Raw genomic sequence first — 16,902 nt, forward strand, 5'->3', positions numbered from 1 at the left:
GAGAAAACAAACAAACCCAAAAGCCAGGCACCGGGACTGGTTGCAGGAGACATGCCGGAGCAGTATATTAAAGACATACATGCAAGCATGCGCCGCCCCTTTCCACAGCCCCTCAACGTTCCCTCCTTGTTGCTGCCTCCTCTGGTCAGCCCAGGCTCAGTGCAGTTGCTTTGCCGGCCAGCGAAAAGGCAAGCCCTCTGATGGAGGGCAGTACTGGTCGCATTTCCCGAGAGCGCCTGCTTCCTTCCCAATGGGCTGGCGCGGGTGGTATTTCAGGCAAGAGCATACATGAGGGATCACAGGAAACAAGGAGAGACTGGCGGGCCAGGAGATTCCCGAATGCACAGAACAGCTGACCTGCAGGGTGAACTTCCCAGAACTGTGACTGGCTGGGGAGCCCTGGTGGTGTCGTGGTTTCGAATGGGGCTGCTAACTGCAAGGTCGGCAGTTTGAAACCCCCAGCCACTTCGTGGGACAAAGATGGGGTCTTCTACTCCTGTAAAGAGCTACCATCTCAGAAGTCCCCAGGGGCAGGTCTACCCTGTCCTATAAGGTTTCTATGAGTCAGTATCGACTCAATGGCAGTGAATTTGGTTTGGGGAGGTTCTGGTTTGGCCCCCATGCCCTTTCTCATCCTCCGACATGCTCCCGGTCCCTGCAAGTCCCCTCACTCTTGTCCTTTGACCTGCCCCATACAAGTGAGCTGTTAGCTTGGTTTTTCTCTTACTCCATCCCTTGGACAGAAGGTAGCAGACCATGATGGGGACACATGAGAGCAAGATCTCCTTACTACTGAGTGAAGTGGAGAGAAGAGGGAGAGGGACCCTCTTGGCCTCCTTTTCCTCTCCACCTTGGGAAGAACAGCCCAGTGGCAGGGCTCCGAGGGTCATGCCCATGTCTGGCTTCCGGAGCACTGACCCGTCTGGCCTGGCCCTTGTCTCCCACTCATCTGCAACAGGTGCTGTGAACTTGGGATCCCAACCTGGGAGCTCTGTGCCCCCCGAACCAGACTGGGACTCTGAGGCACACTCCATCCCTGAACCAGACTGGGGTTCTGAGACACGCTCCATCCCTGAACCAGACTGGGCCTCTGAGACACGCTCCATCCCTGAACCAGACCAAGGAGCTTCCAGAAACATTCCTCTCCCCCCCTTCCCCAAACTTAGGTCTGCAGCTACGGACTGAAGACCCCTGGCCCCAAACCACGGGACGAGCTCCAGCGAAGTACAAAGACCTTCGGTGCCAAGAGTCCTGAGGTCAAACCCCTGCTCGGTCTTGTCGACTAGCCGCGGGAACTTGGGCAAGTGACTCGCTGTTCCCCACCTATGCTGATCCAAACACATAAAAAAAAAAACCTGTCGTTTCTCGGCTTTTTGGTTCAAGATCAAATGTAAAAGCAAGCTCACTGCTATCAGTTTGATTCTGAGGCCTGACGACACCAGGAGTGTCAGGGTAGCCCAGCTGCATGGGTTTTCTCGCTACTCGCTCTTTTCTTGGTCAGGTGGTTTTTAATATGATCTGGGGGGAAATGCAAAGGAAGCTAACTCTGTGGGTCAACCCAACTTTCCCAAAAGGGCGGGATGGACTTTCAGAGCCAAGGGAAAGCGCGTGCTTGTCCAGGTTAGTATCTCACACACCTTCCACCCCGTTCAGCGGACGTCGGACTCCCCCGCACAGAGGAGCATTGACTGGTGGCTCAGAACCGGTGGCAATGGAGGTGCTGGAACTACTGAGAGAGCTTTGGTTCTCCTGGATAATTCTGCAGCAATCACTGATTGTACCAGGATGGATAAAATCCACTCTCGGGCCAGGGAGGGGAACCTGAGAGGAGGAAAGAACTAGTTGGACCAAACGTGGCAGGACAAACCACTCCTCAGCGGAAGTGTTCCCTGAAAAGAATGGGGTCCTAACCAGGTAGCTGGACTACAAGGCTGCCGTCACACTACCTCCTCTCAAAATTAAACAAACAAACAAACAAACATTGTTACAGAAATGTAACCATGCTGTAGTATTTGATTCACCAAAGAAAGACAGCCTCTCACCCATTCAAGGGCAACCTTGCCCCAGTGAGATGAAACTTGGCAGGGATGAAGATGATTGTAAAATCACAGATATGCCTAGTACATCCCTGGGAATATTAACTCTCCGATGAACGCCACCTCTTCTCATCCCGCTAGGAGTTCAACTCTGCTATTCTTGGATAGTCTCTCATGTCCAGATGCTATAGCATTCTCCTTTGGAAAGATCTTGGGGAATGGAGAGGGATCCTTCAAAGAATCTACCCTTCTTAGCCTCCCAGCTCAGATGTCAGTGGTGTGCCAGGTGCGCGCACAATTGACTTCACTTGCTCTCTGGAATCAGACTGACTGTCAGATGAGCCTCTCCTCCCAGCATCCAGAGTTTTAAGAGGAGACTCCCTTTTGTTCTCCCCCAGAATGGGACTTTGGTAGCCTGAGGTCCTGTGGATTGTTCCAGTGGGGATGGAGGGCGGGGTGAAAAAAAAAAGTTTGGGCATGTACCAAGCTTATCCAAGTTGGCATCCTCCCAGTCGAATAGGTCATAGTCACGTTAGCGTTCTATGGTACACGAGGATGGACACACACACACATATATATGCTCTCATAGTCACATTAGTGCTCTACAGTACATGAAGATATATATATTCATACACATATATGTTCTCATAGTCACTTTAGCGCTCTATAATACATGAGGATATATATATACATACACATATATGTTCTCATAGTCACTTGAGCGCTCTACAATACATGAGGATATATATATTCTCCCAAGGCCATGACAAGAGAATATTGCTCCCCAGACATGGAGGAAAGATGTCCAGAGTCTCCCACATCCGTACAATGTGCGTTGTCTTCCTTGAGGGTCTGTCACCCACCTCTCTGTGGGAAAACTGCCATCGAGAAGGGGTATGTGTGTCATATAAGGTCCAATCAACAATGCCTGGTGCCCGCAATCACCTTGTGCACACAGGGAGAAGCAGACTTTCTGGAAAGGATCTGTGTTTCTCCCTGAGACCGTCTCCCTGGGGACTGGTCACTAGCTCTGGATGATGTTCCAACAAGGGCCACTTCTCTTGGAGAACACGCACTTCAGCATCACAGCGCTGGTTTCCCACGGACGTCATGACTTGCTGACTGTCGTCACAGTCAGTGCTACTCATTAGGGAGTACCCATCATATCCGGAAATTGCCTAGTGTCTCCCCCACCGCACTGTAGCCTCTGCACAGCATGGTTGGTGATCACCCTAATGACAGTTGGCCAGAAGAAGAGACCGGGTTGTACCACCAAATCCCTCCACCACGTCAATGCTGTCACTCAGCAGGCTCCTCCTGCACCAGAGCACTTGGTGGCCATTGGATGACATGATCCTAGATGAGGTTCATATTTCTCAACTGAATTCAAGATATTCAGGCCACCATATCCTTCAAGGCAGTAGATCTCCCCACGGCCACCCCCAGTCCAATGTCTTTCCGGCCGGCTGCATATCTCCCAGCAAGCTCTACTGATCAAGGTTGGGGTCATCTCGCTCCATATGGGAATGGCACCTGTTGCCACTAAAGCCTCCAGAGACATAGATCCTGTCTGCCAGGGTGGTGGCTCTAGCAAAGCCCCGCCACACGTCCACAGGACCCATCACATGCCCAACCCTCTCCTCATCCGCTGTTCAGTGGGCTGGACCTGCCACTGAACTGAGGTCAGGACAACCATCAGAGCCGCCAACTACATAGAAGGGGCATGGAGGGAGACCAAAGCCCCACGATGACTCTGATGAGTGGTCCTTGGCAACAAGCTCTACTTTGAAGTTTGGGGGTTACTTTTCTTCACCACATCGATGGGAGATTGTTGGCTTCCAAAGCCCCCGACCATCAGAAGCTTCACAAGGAGCCCTTGTCCTGGGTCTTTGCATCTGCGTCTGCAGTTCAGGCCTCAGACGACGCTTCTTTGCTTCATCGATCAGGTCCTTGTATTGAAAAGGCTCAGCATCTGTAACATCTGTCATGTCACTGGGGGTCAGCCGGGGCATCCAACCATCCTGCAGTGGGTCAGGCACAGATTCTTCTCACGCCTTTTTCAGTATGCTTCCCCCCCCCATGGAGGAGAGAGCTTCAGAACCCCCCTGAATGGCAGCCCACATGTCAAGCATCCCCACTTCTCTGACTCGACAGAGTGAATTCTTCACGCCACACCACTTCACAGAAAGGCTTCCGGCTGAGGACCTCATCAGCCCGCAGCAGGCCAGCCCAATGGTGAGTTTCAGCAAAGTCCCGAATCCCCCAGGTAGGTAGAAAGGTCAGGTGACTCTGTAAGAGCTCACAGCAGACGTGCTTCACATGTCTCAGTTGAAGCAGATAGGCTGCAGGGCGCAGTTCTCCACGAACAGAATCCTAACTGCATTCTCCACTGCAAGGGTGTCCTATTTCCATGCACACCGAGTCCGGTAGGACTTCCATGGTCGAAGCAGCTTAACCTTGGCTGGCACCATAAGGTTTCCCCTTTTCAGAAAGATCACAGGTGAACCCGGCACAGAAGCAACCGCTAGAGGCAGCCAGCACAATGCGCGGGGCAGGGAAGTAAGTCTCTGCTCCACTGTCAATGTCACACCACAGTGGGGATCGCTCTGCTGCAGGGAGTTTGTTGAATGGAAGATGGATTTAGCAGGAGCATTTGTCATTATGTCTCAGGGGGGTTTGTCCTGCCTCCCATGAAGCAATATGGAGAAAGGAAAAATAGGATCTGTGGAGCCTGCAATTCCACTCCTGGGCCCACTCACACATGCTGGACCCGGACCCTTGCTGGGGGCGGGCAGGTGAGGCGCGGGGCTAGCAGGCAGGTCAAGTGGAGCCAAATCATATTGTCCTGACCCCGGGGCTCTCGGCTACTCTCTTTATGGAAAAAAGTCACCAGGCTTTTCTTCCACGGGGCTGCTCGATGAACAGAAACTGCCAACCTGCAGGTGGGTCGTTGAACACAGACCACCGCGACACCCGGGCCCTTAAATCATGTGTTACTGGCACATGACGCGAGGGTTCCATAAGTGGATACACGTGAGTGTGTCTAGCCTAGTGCTTTCCTGGCCGATGGCGCATTCTCAGAAATAACATCTAATCCGTGCTGTCCTCAGGGAGCGGCACCCTTTCAGAAATTCTTCTTAGCCCCCTACTGCCAAGGACGCCCAGCCCTCTTCTCTTCCAGCTGCCAGTGCCAGCTCTGTGCGTACACGGGGCACAATCCCTCACAAAAAACATAAACCACAAATTCACTGCCACGGAGTCTGTTGCAATGCATAGCAACACTGCAGGACAGAGCAGACCCACCCTGTGGGTTTCCCAGGCTGTACATCTTTATGGGGCAGAGAGTCTGATCTTTCTCCTGTGGAACAGCTGGTGTATTTGAACTGCTGACCTTGCAGCTAGCAGCTCAACGTGTGGGCCCACCAGGGCCTCCTGCTGGTGTGTGCTTGGTGAATGTTTGTTAGTTCATAATTATGATTCTTCCCATCTCTCTAGCAGTTTCTGAAGACGGGCATCATTGAGCATATCTTACAGAAGTGAATGATGAAAGCGAAGGAGAACATTATGCCGACTCCCAGGGCCAAGAAAGGGACAGAGAAACCCCGGGATCAGTCATGCTAGCTCCCAAAACACAGCTCCTTCCACCACTGGAGGGCTGCCACTGCCTGGACCCACGTCCTCGCCAGCCCAGGCTCACCAGCTTCTCCATCCTCACCCCACGGAAGGTCCCAGGTCTGCCCTACTTCCCCCTTCATCTTCTTGCTAAGGCTGTTGCTCTAGCCTGACATCCCAGGCTCCTTGAATTTGATTTTTAAAAATACTTTTATTGGCACAGAATCCACATATCATCCAATTTGATAATTCTATCATATCAAGAAGAGTTGTACAATCATTACTACAATCGATTTTAGCACATTTTCTTTCTTTTACTCATCGCTATTGACTCCCCGTTCCCCCCAACCTACCCTGCCATACCCCCAAGAAACCATTAATCCAGTTACTGTCTCTATAGACGTACCTATCCATTTCATATAAAGAAAAACATTTTTAATGGAAAAAAACCCACAATAACAAAGTAAAACAGAGAAAAATATCAATCAAAAAGAAAGCAAAAAAATTTAAAACTTAAACAACCTTAAAATGGGTCAGAAGGGAGATCAAATGATAAGGTATTAAATTGTAACCTAACCACATCTGCCAAACTCCTCTTTCTAATGCACTCTGCGTGATTGATACAAGGCTCGTCACAACCCCGGTCTGTGGTCAGAGGGAATTCACTGGAGGCTTAATCCCCATGTATTTCCCCCACCCTCCCTCTTAGATATTACATTTTAACCTAACTTTAGCTACCATCATTGTCTTTATAGTATTGAGCCTGCTTTTTGATGGTTGTCCTGTGGAGCTGGGGCTTGTATACACCAAGGACCCCCGGTGACATTAGGGCCAGGCACTGGGCTGCAAACCACGAGGTTGGAAGTTCAGACCCACCAGCCACTCAGAGGGAAAACAATGAAGCTGCCTGCTCTCCTAAAGATATACAGTCCCAGAAACCCTGTATAAAGACTCTGCAAGTCGGCAGTGCCTCCATGGCAGTGGGTGTCTGGTGCTTTGGGGTGTGTAACCTACGTGCCTGCAAGTGAGTGGCAATTAAATGACATTAATTGGCACATAGTTCTTAAGGTTAAACGTTCGAATCGGGGTCTAGGCAGTGTAGATTCCTTCTTTGTTGGGAGTCACAGGTGCTGCTGGGTCCGAGGGAGATCCTTGCATTCCCTGTCTTGCTCTGGTGTGCTTATGTCTGCATCTAATCTGCTCTTTTTATAACTCAGACGTGATTCGATTTAGAACCCATTCTAGTGGAGTAAGATCGACTTAACCTAACAATAAAATTCCTATTTCTAAATAAGATTATATCCAGAGAACTACTCACTGCCATAGAGTCTGTCTCGACTCATAGCAACTCGACAGGACAAGGGAAGAATTGTCTCTGTGGGTTTCTGAAACAATAATGCTTTATGGGAACAGAAAGTCTCATCTTTTCTCCTGTGGAGCTGCTGGTGGATTTGAACTGCTAACCTCTCAATTAGCAGCCCAGTTCATAAGCACTGTACAATACCACCAAGACTCGTCATACAGAGGAATAGGGGTTAGTTTCCACACCAATCTGGGAGAAATGCAAATGAGTCCACAGCACCCTTTGGTTTACCTTTGGCCAAAACTCTCTGCCTTAATGGCAGCTGCCATACACATGGCTCCATTTATAGCCACGTATCCACTCGGAACGATTTGACAAGTGTCTGCCCTGAGCCAGCGGAGTCCTGGTAGCAGAGTGGACTGCTAATAGCATGGCCACAGCCGGAACCACCAGTGGGTCCACAGGCAGACGAGGAGGCTTCTAACCCCATCCAGAGTTCCAGGCTCAGAACCCCCATGGGCAGTTCTGCTCTGTCTCGTAGGGTCGCTATGAGTCAGAACTGACTATCGCAGAGAGTCCAGCAGTTTTCCCACCCACCCCCATTTTTATTGACTCAATTTTATCCTTACAAAAAAGTTACAGAACTAGAAAGTTCACACATACCCTTCACCCAGCTTTGCCTGCTGCTAACGTCTCACCAAAGTCCAACTCAGAGAGACCCTACAGGACAAGGTAGAGCTGCCCCTGGGGGTCTCTGAGAATGTAGCTCAGTATGGGAGTAGAAAACGCCATCTTTCTCCTGCGGAGCTGCGGGTAGCTTTGAACTGCTGACCTTGTAGTTAGTAGCCCAATACATTAGAACTACCACACCAGGGTTCCTAGTGTTCACGTCTTACAGGACATTACAATACAATGTGATGATTCAAATGGGGAAATGACAGGCTTGCAAGGAGCTTCCAGACTAAGACGAGAGAGAAAGGCCTGGTCATGAACTTCTGAAGATCGGCCAAGGAAAACCGTGTGGCTCTCAGGGCTCCCACGAGCAGCGTTTCCTTCTGTTGTGCACCACGTCACCAGCAGCAAGCGACAAGGACCATGCTGTGAACTCTGCCTCAGGCCTGCTGGCGTGTCCTCCGGGTCCCCACTCATGTCCCATGTCAGATCCCGTATCACATAGTGGGTCGGCCCCCTCGTCTCCTGCAGTCTGGGGCAGTCCCTCCATTGCTCCTTACTTTCTAAGACTTGGACCCTTTGGGCAAACACAGGGCAGTGACTTTGTAGGATGTCCCCATTTGACTTTGCCAGTGTTTCCCCGTGAGTAGACTGAGGGTGTGCGCTTGGGGGTGGGGGGTTGGGGAGACCACAGGATGACATGGGATGCATCTCAGCGCATGGAGTCTTGGAGTTCGTGGGGTCAAGATGGCTCATTGGCCAGTGGCATTATCCTTGAATAATGGGGGTGTCTGCTGAGTGCCTCCCTCGCCTTTCCCGTCAGCATGGAGCTTGGTCTCGGGAGGGAGGCAGAATGCTCTCAGGCTCTGTCCGCCGAGGGAAGGAGCCACCTGTCTGCTTTGTCTCGTCTACAACGGTTCATGTGGGTGAGTCTGCGTCCTGTTGATTTCCGGCTCCATTTCCGTCTTCATCTGCCAGGTGCCATTCTGTGAAAAGGAACAGCTGTGCCTGTCTTCTCGTTCGTTTATTGATATCCGTGACCATTGATTCATAATGGCCTGGACTAAGGGGTTAAAATCCAGCCCTGTCATTTTTTGCTGCTCTGTTTACTCTGTCTGGGGCCATTAGGAACCCCTGCAGGTAGACTCCCGTGTCCTTGACACAGGGTCTTGTTTTTGTCATGAGCGCCTCTGGAGGGTAGCACGCCCCGACTTGCCATCTCCCCAGGACACCGCAGACTCACCTGGCATTTCCCTGACCCCACACCCATCATAACTCCGCTCCCTTTCTAAACAACTAAAAGCAAACAAACACACAAACGAAAGAGCCCAGTGTCTGCCATCGAGTTGATTCTGACACTTGGTGACCCCAGGGTTTCTGAAGCCATGCATCTTTTCAGGAAGAGCCAGCCTCATCTTTCTCCCTCAGAGCTGCGGGGGGATTTGAAACGCCGACCTTGTGTTAACAGCCCAACTCATGACCCACTGCACTGCCAGCCAGGCCTCCCACCCAAGGGCCTAGACCTCTTTGATTTAAAAAAGAAAAACTCAAAAAGGAAATGAAAACAGTAAGGGGGTGAGTGGAGCTAAAAGAACATTCTACAAGAGAAATCAGGAAAGTGCTCAAAATGAGAACAAATTTCTGTCCTAGGAGCGTGGGACCTTGACCGACCTGAGGGGCCACCACACCCACAGGCATCCAGTGCACTGCTTGTCAGGGTGATGAGGGTGACAGGGGTGATGGGTTTGGGGGTGGTGACAATGTAGCACAGCCCTGGCACTGGGACCTAGAATACTGGCTGCTTTGGGGCGTCTGGGAGTAAGGGTCCCATGCTGACCCCAGGGGTGGGGGGGGGGCGCAGAATTCAGACTGCGTTCTCCTTAAGGTTCTTGAGCCAAACTGAGAGGTACTCAACCACATTAGTGTAAGGTAGTTGAGAGGCACCAGAAACTGAGTCAGCCAAATTAGAGCAAACAGGCTTTATTGGGGAGAGAAACCCAGCCTGGGCGAAGTCCCACAGTCCACAATGTCTGGGCCAAGGGAGTCGCATCCCGAGCTATAGGAATGACCCTTTTATTGCTGGGAGACATGTGGCTGGGCTGGCCCTGGGTCTATGTCTAGCAAGATAGTCAGGGATTGGAAGGTACAGACATGTCCAGGTTCCTGACTAGGCAGAGGTATCTGCTAGGGATTGGTGGAGCCGGCGCACCTGAGTCCCTGGCCAAAGGTGCCCTTCCAGGATTGGTGGGTGTGGGTGCGTCTGCGCCCCTAGCCAGGTAAGGAAGGCTGCTGGTGATTGGTGGACGCAGACAAGTCCGCACCCCTAGCCAGGTAAGGGTGCACTGCCTAGTTCCTGGTAGAGCGCACGTGGCTGAGTGCAAGGTCCAAAGAGAATTGCATCAGCCAACTCTGATCAGCTCCGCATGGGGTGGAGGTTTATTGATTTGGCCAATTAGCACTCGACGTAATTGTACTTCGACACAAAATGTGGGGGAAATTTTGCATCAGAGCTCGAAAGCATTGGAATCCAACCCAATGCATGTGATATTTGTAAACAAAAGTAGTTCCTGTTTTGGTCTTTCGGCATTCGTTGGTGTTCTTAGTACGTGTTGCTTAATATTTTTGTTGCTGTGTTCCAAGTGTTTTGCTACAGTTTTCCTAGTTTTTGTGCTTTTTTGTAGTTTTTAGATAAAAAACATGGGTACTAAGAAAGATTTTTTTTAAAAGAATCATCGTGATAAGGAACTGGTTAAACGTGTTATCTATATTGTTGATGATTTAGTAAACCCTTTTAGAAAACAGTTAAGGAAATGCCGACAGCAGACCACATTAGACAGATTCGTTTTTAGAGAAAGCCAGCCAGCCAGGTTCTAGTGAAAAACAGACAAAGATGGGAAACAACTGAAAAACAGCTACCAGGTGACTTTAAGGAAGGTCAGAATACTCCTTCCAAACAATGACTCTCCCTCAGAGCGGCTGGTGGTTTCAAACTGCTCACCTTACAATCAGCAGACCAATGTGGAGCTACTCTGCCACCAGGGCTTTCAAAAAGAGAACTCCACACACCTCGCTGGTGGTGTTGCTAAGGCGAATTCCCTCTGAGGAAAGAATGTGTGGGCATAATCCCTGCCCTGCATTGTTGGAAGGGTCCCCTGCTTAGGGTGGCTTCTTCCGGCTGGGTGAGGGCTTCTTCTGCAAAGCTGCCCGGGGGCTCATCCTGGGCTCTTGTTTCTCTATTAGTATCCACTGGAACAGGCTCCCTGGCACTCATGTGACCCCTCACTTCCCCGCCCACTCCCTTCCACCCACCCCCTGCTACTTCAGCTCCATCTTAGGTGAATGACATCCTGTGCTCTCTCGTCCCATGCATGTCACCCGCCTCATGTCCTTCTTAGGCAGCGACTGGAAACAGAAGGTGGGCTGGCTGACGAAAGCTGCCACCGCCCAGGGCCACTGCTGGCACCCAGAGTGAGGGGAGGCCGGGCAGGATACGGTGGAGTCTGAGCCAGCTGGAAATCCCCACCAGCTCTTGTTGGCCCACCTGCATCAGAGCCTGGCTTAGAGACAGCATGGCCATCCCAGCGTCTGGTGGCATGAGTTCCACGTTAGGCTGCTGGCTGGAAAGTCATTCATTCCCTGAATTAGAGCTGGAGCTCAAATGGGGGGGGTTCTCCCCACTGGCCTTCCATGGGCCAGTCCTCAGGGGATGCTGGCTCCTACTCAGAAGATCCCAGACAGCCAGCAGCCTGGGTTTGGACATGCAGCCCTTGCTCCAGGCCTGTCTACCTAGCGGAATCCTGGAAACGGCACACCTTCTGTGGCCTCTTTCCTCTCAGGTTTGGGGCTTCAGAAAGTCGAACCTAGATAAGTTTGACCCCAGCCTGCAGCTGTGGGCTGAGCTGTGCTGAAGTAGAGACCGATGGGGTCAGAGACTCAGCCAGGCTCTTTCAGGTGTCACCGCCGTCCCTTCTGGAGGTTTCTTCGCTCAGAGGCAGGGTCGCAGCAGGACAACAGCAGGTGACAGATTCTGAAATGACCAGAGAGAGGGCAAGAAGCAGAATGGAAGGGCAGAATCTCAACCAAGGAATCCAGGCAGGGCTACTGTGTTAGTCAGAGACACTAGACCCTCCAAGGTGTATAAGAGAGAGCTTTAGATTAAAGAGTAATTGTATATTAAGAAAACATCCCAGGCCAGTCCAGATCAAGTTCATAAATCCTATATTAGCTCATATGTCTAATATTAATCTATAAATTCCTTTTCAAACTCACACAACCCATGCAATGATGCTGAATGCAGGAAGATCACAGGCCAGTTAGTGGAAAGGCTGGTGGATCCATTCACGGTAGAAGAATCTCGCTGGCATGGGTCTCCATGTGACTCCTCCAGCTCCAGGGCTCTGGCTCCATCAGTGTGGCTCCATGTGGCTTGTCAAGCAGGAAGAGTGTGTGTCCTGGGAGTTCCCAGGATCTTCAGGAGAAGGCCATGCCCACACAAAGGCCTCATTGGATATGACCTGATTGACAGGCTAGACTTCACCCCTTCGCTCAAATTGACAGGAGATGATGTCACTGCCACAGTTACAGAGGCCCCTGCCACTTCAAGGGGGGAACTCAATGTCCCCCATTTTCTGCTGAGGTAGTTAGTTTATTGTGCCAACCTGGCCGATAAACACATGTGGGGTTAATTGAAGGGCAGAGGGATAAATGGCTAGGTGAGCCTCATCTTTCGAGTTATTGGGTTTCTTGCTTTCTAATGGCCGGAACGGGGTGCAGCTGCCTTAGTCAGTCCCCCGCTTCAACTGGAAAGGCTCACTTCTCTCAAGGCATCCCTGAGGAGAAGCCACATGGACCTACCCCGATGCAGCCCTGGGTCCTGAAGCAGTCGTGTGGAGACCCCTGCCAGTGTTAAGATGCTTACACGCTCACTGACTCAGCTTTCTTCCTGCAGTCGGTGTCATAGTGTGTTTTGTGAGATGGAGGAGGACTTTGTGGATTGGTGTTGGACATGGGTTAGTGTTGGACTTGTGGGCTTGGGCAGCATTGGGTTGGGATGTTTTCTTGATGTGCATTTAACCTATATATAAAACTCTCTTATACATGAGTTTCTGTGGCTTTGTTTCTCTAAAATACCCAGACTATCACATTATGGTACCTTGGGAGTGGGGTACTGAGAAACAAATCATAAGATGGAGAGTAGATGTTTGTTTGACCTCTCCCTCATGGTAGTCTTTCTTTGTCTAGCCAGAGGTCAGATAAGCCACACTGTTTACTCAGTTTTCTGGGGGAAATATGGAAAGTATTAAAATAGAAAGTTTGTAAGTCCACTTGCTTTCAGCCATTAAAATTTGATCTTTAGGTGGGTTTAAGCCATGCCTGCAAAGAAACCTTTGAAATGATATGCCCCACCCAGTGCTTTGGAGTACTCCGGAACCAGTAGTCTTTGTCAGAAGCTGGAAAAACTCTGGAGCCATGAAGAAAACTCTCCTCTAGGACTGAATGCTAAAGGGAGCCTGAGAGCAGGCTGAAATGCTTGCTAGGTGACCACCTGGATCCTTGTTGAGTGGAAGTGGGAGAAATGCAGCAATAAAGAAATGGGTTGAGTTTGGCCAGTGACACCTGTGGATTTGGTTTATAGTGGAAAAAAGCTGAGAGCGAGTTGACTGGTCTAAAGTTCGTGACCTAGGACGAGGGGGCTAAGCTTGTTGAGTATTGGTGAGAGCCCATGGTCTAAAGGCAAGGCGACCAATGGGCATCCTGAGGAGGCTGAGTGAGGCAGCCCACATTGAGTTGACCAGAACCTGACCAGATGAAGAGATTTTTGAGCCTGTGAGCTGGTGCATATTGTTGATGACTTTATGGATGGCCTGTCTGGATTTGACTTTGCTTATGGATGCAGACTTCACAAGGTTCCAACTAGAATGAAGATTCTTCACGCTGAAAATGATTGTCTTCTCCGAGAACTGTGTTGATGTACGTGGGCAGACCCAAAATTGCAGACCCAAAATTGGGGAGACAAAGGCATGAAGTGGTTGGTTTACAAGTTTTCATAGGTGGGGGAACATATTCACAGGATTATAGGATTAAGGTGTCTGCATTACTTAATTGCAATCCTGAGGCTAAACAATTATGTACACATGCCAAGTTGACAAGGGGTGGATTGAGCTAGTTAGTTTATTGTGCCAACCTGGCCATTAAACACATGTGGGGTTAATTGAAGGGCAGAGGGATAAATGGCTAGGTGAGCCTCATCTTTCGAGTTATTGGGTCTCTTGCTTTTTGATGACCAGAACAGGTGCAGCTGCGTTAGCCAGTTCCCCGCTTCAACTGGAAAGGCTTACTTCCTGCAAGACATCCCTGAGGAGAAGCCACATGGACCTACCCCGATGCAGCCCTGGGTGCTGGAGCGGCCGTGTGGAAACCCCTGCCAGTGTTGAGATGCTTACACGCTCGCTCACTGTCTCAGCTTTCCTCCTGCAGTCGGTGTCATTGTGTGTGTTTTGTGAGATGGAGGAGAACTTTGTGGATTGGTGTTGGGCATATGGATTAATGGGTTAATGTTGGACTTGTGGGCTTGGGCAGCACTGGGTTGGGATGTTTTCTTGATGTGCACTTACCCTTTATATAAAACTCTTATACATGAATTTCTGTGGCTTTGTTTCTCTAAAGTGCTCGGAGTATCACACCTGCTCTCCCTTGGATCTGCTAAGTTTTGGAGACAGTCAGAACCCACTGCTGGTCGAGTTGATTCCGACTCGTGGCAACCCCATAGGACAGAGTAGCAGTGCTCCCTGGAGTCTCTGAGATGGTAAATCTTGATGGGAGCAACCAGCCTTGTCTTCCTCCTGGTGAACAATGGATGGGTTCTAAGCATTGACCTTTGGGTGAACAGGGTGATGCATAACCCACGGTGCCACCTGCACTCCTTTGGCGACCACGACAGAGGTGTAGGGATGGCTTGTTAGTGTCTGCTGAGTACGACAGGGAGCCCTGCCATGGAGCCCAGAGCCAGGTCTGTGTGTCATTCTGACACCACCTGTGTGCGTTGACATTTGGGAGCCGCAGTTTCCTCCTAGGTAGAAGGGTCCAATGAGAACCCTCCTGCCCCACCCCACCACAGGGTGACAATGGAATAGCAAGACCGTGGGGTTGCTCTGGCATGTGTGTGCCTAGTCCACAGCCCACAAACTCACACTCACTGCCTCTGAGCCGACCTCCCAGGACAGGGCGAAAGCCTGATAGGTCTCCCGTGGAGCAGCTGGTGGTTTTGAACTGCTGATATCGTGGGCCACCAGGGCTTCTCTGGTGCTCCATCATGTTGAGCATCAGTCCTGCCTAATGGAAAAGCAGCTTCTTATGGTCTTGGGACTGTTTGGAGCTGGGGCAGTTAGGAAGAGGTGGAAAATTTGTCCTCGCTCCTTAAAAGTAGCTCTGCCCTTTATAAACATCAGCCACCTTCATCCTGAAACAGGGAAGTGCCGCTTTGAGGCCCCCAGATGTTCCAGCATCTGCCTAGCACTCGGCACACAGCTGTCCCCTGGGTTCTGCTGGCCCCACATGCCCGGGGGTGGTCTAGCATGGCCAGAACCTGCCAGACATGGCAGCCGAGCTGGCCGCTGGCCTGGAGACTTGGTTGTAGGAAACCTGCCTATCCCTGCCAGTTCCCCCAGGCCCCACCCAGCCATGCTGCCCCTGTTGGAGGCAGGCCTTGGAACTGGGGAGGTTCCTGGTGGGGTGCTCCTAGCAGCCCTGTCTTCTTTGTTTGCTGGAACTACAGGAGAGGGAGCTGGGTCCTGGGTCCTGGACGCTCAGTAGGCTCGCTCCATCAGCTTGCCTACCTGCTCCTTAAATGCACATCTATCTGCGTGATTCTTTCTTGTTTTGTTTTTCACCCTCTCCTCCAGGTGGTTCTGCAAAAGTAAACCAAGTAGAGACTGACTGGAAAATATGTAGAAATCAATAGGTTATCACCTCATCACTAGGAACCATGGTGGTGCAGTGAATGAAGCAGTGGGCCACTACCCAGAAGGTTAGTGCTTCAAGCCCACTAGCTGCCCTGAGGGAGAACAATGAGGTTGTCTGCTCCCATAAAGTCTCAGAAACCCTATAGAGACAGCGATTCTGTCTTATGTGAGTTGGCCTTGACTTGATGGTGGTGAATTTTTTTGGTTTGTTTTGCCAGCTTAAACATGTTGAATATTACCAATTTATATGTATATATATGGAACTTGAACGTAGGAAGGTACAAAGGTGAAGAGGAGAAACGCTTCCTGGGAATCCTTGGAGCCAGCTTTGCGGGAAGAGGAGAGGATGGGAGTAGATCTCCGAGGAGGGATTCCATAGACAGAGGGGACCCTGGTCGGAATCTGCATCAGCCATTCAGCAAGTGCTGAGAACCCTTTATGTCTCTAGGCTGCATATTAGTCAGGCTGGGCTAGGCTATGCCATAAACACCAACAAGCTCCCTGTGGCCATTGAGTTGCTTCTGATTCACAATGACCCATACGTTTCAGAGTAGAATCACACTTCCCCAGGTTTTCAGTACTGAAGAGCTTCCAGAAGTACGTCACCAGGTCTTTCTTTGCAGGCATCTGGGTGGATTCAAACCACTAACCTTTTGGTGAGTCGTTGGGCACCACCTAGAGACTCCTGTACCAATCCCCGAATCTTCATACTCACACCCACCCCACTGCTGGCCTGGCAGGTCTCTGGGGAAATACCTGTCTGAGGTCTTACATGAGGATCTTGGCTGCTTGCAGCTTGTAGCTTCACTGTCTGGAGGGCCTAGCTTCCAGATGACTGGGGAGTCACCTTCACTGAGTTTCATTGTCTCTGCAAAGGTCTCAAAGATAAACCAGACTTGGCTCTGAGCCTCCTGGAAGTTATGGCATGGGTGGAGAGGAAACGAATCTGTTTTGACTACCAACTATGCAGCGTGCACCAGGCTAGGAGCTGGCTGAGCGGGCACCTTCCCTGAAGGACAGTGTGCTTGGCTTGAAGGGAAGCATGAGCCACCTCAGGAGGGACTGATGCTCGGGTGGAGGCAGCCCAGGTCATTGGGAGTGTTCAGGAAGGATTCCCGGATAAGATGCCTAAGCATTCCTGAATATAATAACCAGGTGAAAATGACTTGGAAGTAAGTGCGAGGCAGTGGGAACTGTTTGAGCTAAGACTTGAACATAGGGAATTGCTTCGTGTTTCCAGAGAAATTAAACCACCTTAGTATTCCTAGAATATGAAGTTCAAGGAGTAGAAGCACGGGAGATGGGAACTCACCATTGC

At 50.7% G+C, this 16,902-nt stretch overlaps 2 pseudogenes; both read right to left on the bottom strand.

Moving 5' to 3' along the window:
* Positions 1-2,977: 2,977 nt before the first annotated feature.
* Positions 2,978-3,658, bottom strand: LOC142460998 (uncharacterized; annotated as a pseudogene).
* A 177-nt stretch (positions 3,659-3,835) lies between these two features.
* Positions 3,836-4,696, bottom strand: LOC142460999 (kelch-like protein 12 pseudogene; annotated as a pseudogene).
* Positions 4,697-16,902: the final 12,206 nt, after the last annotated feature.

This window comes from Tenrec ecaudatus, chromosome 11 (assembly GCF_050624435.1).
Source record: "Tenrec ecaudatus isolate mTenEca1 chromosome 11, mTenEca1.hap1, whole genome shotgun sequence".
NCBI lineage: Eukaryota > Metazoa > Chordata > Mammalia > Afrosoricida > Tenrecidae > Tenrec > Tenrec ecaudatus.